The sequence below is a fragment of the Taudactylus pleione genome, unplaced genomic scaffold (assembly GCF_031769625.1).
Source record: "Taudactylus pleione unplaced genomic scaffold, aTauple2 ptg000634l, whole genome shotgun sequence".
NCBI lineage: Eukaryota > Metazoa > Chordata > Amphibia > Anura > Myobatrachidae > Taudactylus > Taudactylus pleione.
Window position 1 is genome coordinate 1,066,074 of NW_028285036.1, and position 7,671 is coordinate 1,073,744.

Here is a 7,671-nt window from a genome sequence, read left to right on the forward strand (position 1 = left end):
ATGCTCTATTGCTTATCTGGGTGTTATGGTCACTAATGTAGCAATATGTATTATCCATGTCCTGGTCCTGTATTGTATTATAATGTAGTGTAAGTCACTTATTTGTTTATGTACTATGTAAGGCGCTGCGGAACATTCGTGGCGCCATATAAACGATAATAATAATATAAATGAGACCAAAAGGGATATTGTGATATATAATATTTAGTAAATCAAACCCCACTGTCAAAAAGCAGGAAGTCCCTGTTTTCTGGCAAAATCCCCCCCCCACCCCCCTAAAAAATAGACACACTTTGGACTGCACAGAGTATTTTGCAGGCATCCAAATCCCCCCCCCCTCACTGGCTGCTTTATTTGGGTCACGTGACTAGAGCTAGTCTTATTTACTAAGGCGAGTTTAAGCCCAATATTTAAGAGGGCTTTTGATAGCATAGCACCTTTTTAATTTACTATTAAAAGTTTCACCCTTTAAAATGTTGGCCTTAAACAAATGCCGGAAACGTCAGTAAACCCCTGGATGTTTTTTCTTACAACCAGAATGAATATTTTTATATTTAATTTAAAGGGAACGCTAACAGAGATGTACAATCTAGCATTGATCTGAGGCTGTTTTGTTACATTTGAAAAACGGGTTTGTTTCATCAGTTACAGATTCACCTGTAACCTACACCAGGGGTAGGCAACGTATGGTACTGAAGGTGCGGTGGAACTACACATCCCAGCATGCCCTTCCAGTTTTGCTGTTAGAGCATGCTAAAACTGTGGCAAGCCATGCTGGGATGTGTAGTTCCACAGCAGCTAACGCTGACCTACACCAGCCGGTTATATTCTGTCACTCTTCTTGTTCCACTTAGAACATGAGAAAGGAACGTCTGAGATTTTTACGTTATAGGAACCGGGCGCTGCCACAATCTGTATATAATATAGTACACAGGGGCTGATAGAGGAAATGCGCTGGATGCGTAAATCCGGTGGTTCTCAGCGGCACGCAGCCCGGGACCTTTTTGTTTAATTTCCATAAGCGCCTTGAGTCCTATTGGAGGAAAGCGCTATATAAATAAAATTATTATCATTTTATTATAACTAGTTTCAGGGATTGAAGGGATCAGTGAAAAGACTCAGAAATGAATACTATGAGCACCTGAGCCCTGATCCAGGGTATGGAAGCCGCTATATATGTTGTATCACCCTGTAACGAGACACCCACATTGGAATCCCCACAATACAGGATAATAACCTATTATTATTACTATTGGTCAGGAAAATACACACCTATCATTTCATTGGACGAACGGTGCCAGAACGCTCTGCATCATTCTGGGAAGCAGCCTCTATAATCGGTCTTGACTTACATATTACTTCATTTTATCGGTGCGTACACACTGGGCGATTAAAGTGGACGACTGAACGATAACGATATCGTTCAGTCGTCCACTTTTTACACCAACACGATGAACGATAACAACGACACGCGTTCCCGCGGGTCGTTCGTCATTATCGTTCATCGGGTTAACATGCAGGCCAACCTGACGACGTCGTCAGGTTGCTGCATGTTGGGGAAAGGGGGAGAGAGCCCGGCGCTGAACTATATCGTTAATGATATCGTTCAGCGGCTGTGCTCAATGTCATGTACGACATTGAGCACAGCCTGCCAGGGACACACTAGACGATATCGCTCAGGGAGCATATTGTCTAGTGTGTACGCACCTTAAAGCTGCATACACACACAACGATTTTTTGAACGATTATCGTTAAACGTTATCGTTTAACAATAATTGTTTTAAAAAATCACTCACTTTCTGAGTCAAACGATAATCGTTCATGCGCGTTCACGTTTGTAGTTCAGTCAGACTTGTCAACCGAACGATTTTCATTAAGGGAATATGCAAAAATCATTTGTAGTTCAAAAAAATCGTTCATTACACTTTAAAAAATCTGACAGATAATCGTTCATAAAAATCGTTGGTAACAAAATCGTTGTGTGTATGCAGCTTTAATATTTACTAATGTTATTAAGAAAACAAATTATTTTTTCTTGTAATTCATCACCCCACCCTAAGATAACTACTGACCTCCACCTTTGCTAATTACTCTTATAGTAGCTGTTTATGTGGTCGCACCCCCATTGCCTAAATGAACAATATTGATACACAATAGAGACTGTACGAGGGTGGTGCAATAAATAAGGTAACAGGACCTCTCATTAACATTTATTCACCTCGTACATAAAGTTATGATCATTAGTATGGCCTTGGTACAGATTATTTCTCCATAGTCCCCATACTTGTCTAAGTATTTGTTCCTACGGTACACCAGGGCACCTATCCCGGCATAGAAGAAATGTGTGTATAGCTTGTGAAGCCAGGACATGGCGGTTGCTGAACTTCACCATTAGTTGCAAATCACCTTCCACCCAGGAGTTTCCTCAATGGTCCAAAGAGATGGAAATCACTCAGCGCCAGGTCAGGGCTGGAGGGAGGATGGTCCAGGAAGTTCCCTATTCTTAGCGCCGTACAACTCACAAATGTGGTTGGCTGAGTGTGGCCCTGGCGTTATTGTGCAGCAACGTTATCACCGTACACCGCGACATGTTGGTGATGAGTTTCAGCTGCTGATGCGGGAATCTGATCACACTACGCACCTCAGTGTTTAAAATACAATACAAATAAAAAATGGAACGAATCCAATGGCGCTTGAATATGAATAAGTTGTTCTCCCTTGTTAATATGAACCTGTGTAATCCTGTTATAGAAGTACAAATAAAGTCTTATAAATGTACCCTCCTTTATATCGGTCAGACCCTCCACCAAATATGTGAAGAAACAGTTTATTGGGGCTGCCCCCCCACACACACATCTAACTCACAGCGGAATCGGTATGATTTACCACGCGGCTGGTGGTTCAAATCCTGGCAGCGGCAGAGGAGGAAATCCCGATCGTCCTAAAGGTAAGTATTCACTAACCTAATTTTACCCCCTAACCCTCCTTTAGGGTGCCTAACCCTAACCTCCCCCCTTCCCCACCACTTAAACCTAACACCCCCTTCCCCTAGCCTAACCCTAATCTCCCCGCCTGTGCCTAACTCTAATCCCCCCTCTAAGTGCCTAAAGCTAATCCCCCCCTTCCCCGCCGCCTAAACCTAAGTCCCCCGGGGGGGGTGCCTAACCCTAACACCCCATTCCCCTAACCTCCCGGGGAGGGTGCCTAACCCTAAATCCCCCCCCGGGAGCCCTAAACCTAACCCTTCCCCCCGCCACCCGTGGCTATCCGCGTCGGCGCACGGCATCCCTTCGATCGGAATGCTGAGCACTGGACTCCCGGCGTCGGTAAAATAACAGGCGTCTAGATTTAGACGCTTGTCATTTAACCCTCGCCGGGATTAAGTAGTCTGGAAGCCAGCGGTCGGCATTGTGTCCGCCGGCTTCCTGAATGAATACCCTCACGGCTATACGCTTGTAATCAGGAAGTCGTTGTATCTTTTTCTCAATGCAGATTACCACCTTAAAAGGTAATAATTTGGGGTTGCCCCCTGAACATCACACTCACAAATTTTCCCTGAATCTTGATGTGCCTACTGCAAGTACTCCGTGGCACCACAGGGTGCCACAGTACCCATATTGGAAACCACTGTGTTAAAGCATTATAAGGGGCCTCTTGCTTACTATTCATAATCAATAAACTGGTGCAGAGTTTTAAGTAGGTTACATGTAACAGGCTCCAAGCATCATGGGGACTTATCTGCACTCTCCGGCCAATACTGTAGTGTGTATGAATTGCATCCTGTGGTTTTCAGCGCGCTGTGTAGTCCCGGTAATGCTGCAACTCCTGTCGCAGTATTGGCGCATCCACGTCCTGTTACCTGCGTGGGGCGGGAGGCACATTTTCTAGCCATTCAGAGTTAGTCGCACCTGATGTTTTTGGCCAACTCTGAATAGCTAGCAAAATGCTACTTTTTTTTTGGGGGGGGGGGGGGGGCCATTTCACATTTGCTCCGAAATCCGAATATTGCCCCAACTCTGTAAATAAGAAAAGCACCTACAGTAGGTGTGCAGGGGCAGTGGGGAATTGGAAGGTTATGCACTGTGCAAAAATTGTAATTTGCCCATGAAATCCCCAGCTCCTAGCATTTTCTTGCACGCCAACCCATTTAATTAAATTATTACATTTTCCCCTAAAACTACGCTCAGATTGATCTGCAATAACCTCAGCAATGAGCTCTTAGTGCAGGATATAGTAATATAAGGATAAGTCCACTTAATTACTATCCTAATGCAGCTGTTAGCACTGACTTTAATAGAATAGTGCTACCCAAGCCCTGGATATCAGGAACATGTTCATATGTACAGATGACCCTGCCACTAAATCATAGCAACCAATCAGATGCTTGCTTTCTTTATCAGACTCACAGTACAGCTAGATGCACATTGATGATTGGATGACATGAATGCAGGGTTAGTAAATGCTATGCGCTGTCCCCTCCGTTGTAGGGCGTTTTGTTCAGCAAAGAGACTTGTAGAAAACATTTTGGGCCTCATTTAGGCAACAATTCTAGCTACACCTGAACAACCATGCCGTGCTGCGATATAGAGGGGAGCGACGCCCGGACAGCTGTGCCGCGATATAGAGGGGAGCGACGCCCAGACAGCCGTGCCGCGATATAGAGGGGAGCGACGCCCAGACAGCCGTGCCGCGATATAGAGGGGAGCGACGCCCAGACAGCCGTGCCGCGATATAGAGGGGAGCGACGCCCGGACAGCCGTGCTGCGATATAGAGGGGAGCGACGCCCGGACAGCCGTGCTGCGATATAGAGGGGAGCGACGCCCGGACAGCCGTGCTGCGATATAGAGGGGAGAGACGCCCGGACAGCCGTGTTGCGATATAGAGGGGAGGGACGCCCGGACAGCCGTGCTGCGATATAGAGGGGAGCGACGCCCGGACAGCCGTGCTGCGATATAGAGGGGAGCGACGCCCGGACAGCCGTGCTGCGATATAGAGGGGAGCGACGCCCGGACAGCCGTGCTGCGATATAGAGGGGAGCGACGCCCGGACAGCCGTGCTGCGATATAGAGGGGAGCGACGCCCGGACAGCCGTGCTGCGATATAGAGGGGAGCGACGCCCGGACAGCCGTGCTGCGATATAGAGGGGAGCGACGCCCGGACAGCCGTGCTGCGATAGAGGGGAGCGACGCCCGGACAGCTGTGCTGCGATATAGAGGGGAGCGACGCCCGGACAGTCGTGCTGCGATATAGAGGGGAAAGGGAGCAACGCCTGGACAGTCGTGCTGCGATATAGAGGGGAGCGACGCCCGGACAGCCGTGCTGCGATAGAGGGGAGCGACGCCCGGACAGCTGTGCTGCGATATAGAGGGGAGCGACGCCCGGACAGCCGTGCTGTGATAGAGGGGAGCGACGCCCGGACAGCCGTGCTGCGATATAGAGGGGAGCGACGCCCGGACAGTCGTGCTGCGATATAGAGGGGAAAGGGAGCAACGCCTGGACAGTCGTGCTGCGATATAGAGGGGAGCGACGGCCGGACAGCCGTGCTGTGATAGAGGGGAGCGACGCCCAGGGTATGGGAGCCGCTATAAGGACATTACCCCCCAGCAGCTTATGTTTACAGCTGGGCCTAGGGCAGCGTAATGGACCGTATACTACACTATAGATTATGGAATTCCCGTGTACAGCCTTTGGCAGGCCTGCGATTCCACAGCTATTGTGAAACTACACGTCCCAGTATGCCCCAAGTTTTGATATTAGGGAATGCTAAAACTGTGTCAGAGCATGCTGGGACTTGTAGTTTCACAACAGCTGGAGAGCCACAGGTTGGCCAGGCCTGGCCTATTTAGAAACGTAGGGGGGGTCTGCTTTTGACTCCCACCTGCTCGCTCACATAGTCAGACTTTTCTGGAACTTGCCAATGATGTCATGTTTTGCCCTCTAATGACATCATACATATCTTGTCCTTTGAATTGAGATAGGACAGTGGTTCTCAAACTCGGTCCTCAGGACCCCACACAGGTCATGTTTTGCAGGTCACCCAGCAGGTGCACAGGTGTAGTCATTACTCACTGACACATTTTAAAAAGTCCACAGGTGGAGCTAATTATTTCACTTTATTTATTGTGGAGACATGGAAAACATGCATCGTTTGGGGTCCTGAGGACCGAGTTTGAGAACCTGTGCGATAGCATCATCACACTTCCATTAGTGACAGCCGGGCTCTAAGAGAATAAACAATGGTACCTGTACTGAGCAGTGGGCGGTGTATGCCGACTTACTAATATGGCCATCAAAGCTACATCAATGACAGAACAATATTTGTATATGTAATCACCTTATATTTTGAAAATAAGAGAGATGACAAGTTATTCTAATGACCAGGGTGGTGTCAGCGTGGCTGGGATGTTGGACATCGACGTGACATCTACACATGGCGGCATTTCAGGGTTTTCCACATCTTCGCCCACCCAGTGCACCTCGTTTTGGATAGTGTGCGCACTACTAGATGTAAGCAGGGTGGACCACCAATACTGCGTCATATGTGAATTGTGCCGTCTAAATATATATATATATGAACAACAGGCATTTCTGGATATAGCAGTAATGTAAAATGACCTTTTACTATGCAGGTTCGCTCTTAGCGAAAACACGAGACTACTACCCCTTTCACATTCCAATGCCAGGTCCATCCCAGGTGCGACCCCTTTCAGACAGGTGACCCGGCCCGGCAATAATGTCATCGCCATCATGTACTGAGCCGGAACTTGGAGATTAGATACTCTTCAAGCACCGGCTCTTCCTATGCAGTGAACAGGATCCCAGGTCGCATCCACCCAGGTTACTCGTTCACACTGCATCACGAGCCGGGTTGAAACCGCATTCAACCCTTCTTGTGACCAGGGTTGAAATGCTGGGTCGCTCAACCCGGCCCTTTCACCCTGCACAGTAACTCGGGTTATTGCTTATAGTGTGAAAGGGGGTTTACATGAGGATGAGCTGAAAGCCAAGAAAAATTGTATACTAGCACAGGGGCTCCCGGATTTGGACCCCAAGGCACCCTAACAGTCCAGGGTTTAAAGGATTTTCTTGCTTAAGCACAGGTTACTTTATTAGTGCCTCAGTCAGTGCCATTATATCATTTGCACACCCATGGCTATCCTAAAAAAAACAAAAACTTGACTGTTAGGGGGCCTTGAGGACCGAAACTTGGAAACCCCGTCCTAGTGTAAGGAAATATGGAAGCAGGCAGTAAGCAACTTCTATAAACAGATTCAGAATAACACACTAAAGTTAAATCATTTAGGAATAAAAAAAACACAAAAATAGTCAGATCATCCATCCCCTCACAACATAAAATTATATATATTTATTTAGGCTTCGATCCATTTTTTTTTTTTTTTTTTTTTAATTAAACAGAGGGAGAGCAGAGGATTTTATGAGGTAACATCTCAGCATCCAGTGTTCCTGAGAGAGGGGCACAGTCCATAGGTCAGTGGTTCCCAAACTTTTTGAAATTACGGCCCACCCCACCCCCCCCCCTAGAGTATCAGCATTTTTTCCACTGCAACCCTGGGCCAAATGTTACTTATTGAGAAATTCAGCAAAAATTAAATGAAGTAAATTGTGTATTTTTGATTGGCAGCCATTAGCCCTGGTTTTGCCTATCATAC